Here is an 888-nt window from a genome sequence, read left to right on the forward strand (position 1 = left end):
CTAAAAAAATAAAAATAAATAAAAATAAATAAAAAATAAAAATAAAATAAAATATAAGAATGTCATCCCACAATTCCTCTGGTTTTTGGTCATTGGTGTTCAATGTGTCAAATCTATTTTTTAAATGGTTCTAAATTCAGATGGAATACTATCAAGATTATATTTTGGCTCTCATGGACTTGTTTTAATTGTCTTCAGCTTCAGCTTGAATTTGCATATGAGCAGTTGATGGTCTGTTTCACAGTCAGCTCCTGACCTTGTTTTGGCTGTAAATATCAAGTTCTCCATCACCTCTTTGCACAGATGTAGTCGATCTGGTTCCTGTGTATTCCATCGGGCAAAATCTCTGTGTGTAGCCACCATTTATGTTGTTGGTAAAAGGAAGTTGCAATGAATAAATCATTGGTCTTGTAAAATTCTATAATATGATGTCCAGTGTTATTTTCTATCACTGAGGCCATATTTTCCAACTTATGCATTCCAATCACCAGTAATAATCAACACATCTTGATTGGATGTTTGGTCAATTTCAGCCTGCAAAAGTTGGTAAAAATCTTCATTTTCCTCGTTTTTGGCTTTGGTGGTTGGTGGTTAAATTTGAATCTCAATCACTGCCATCGAGTTGGATCTGACTCAGAAAGACCCCTCCTTGGGTGCTGAGGTGATATCTCTATGGAAGTACATTGCCCAATCTTCTTTCTGAGGAGTCACTGGTGGATTTGAATCACCAGCATTCTGGTTGGCAGTCAAATGTCTTTGGCACAATGCCACCAGAACTTTTATAAATTTGAATAATAGTAGTATTAACTGGTCTTCCTTGTAAGTGTATAGATACCTATAAAGTATCCGTACAGTGTCCTATCTCTGACAGCATTATATTTCAGGATA

The sequence above is a fragment of the Orycteropus afer genome, unplaced genomic scaffold, assembly GCF_000298275.1.
Source record: "Orycteropus afer afer isolate SDZICR_OR568_19922 unplaced genomic scaffold, OryAfe1.0 scaffold01178, whole genome shotgun sequence".
Classification (NCBI taxonomy): domain Eukaryota; kingdom Metazoa; phylum Chordata; class Mammalia; order Tubulidentata; family Orycteropodidae; genus Orycteropus; species Orycteropus afer.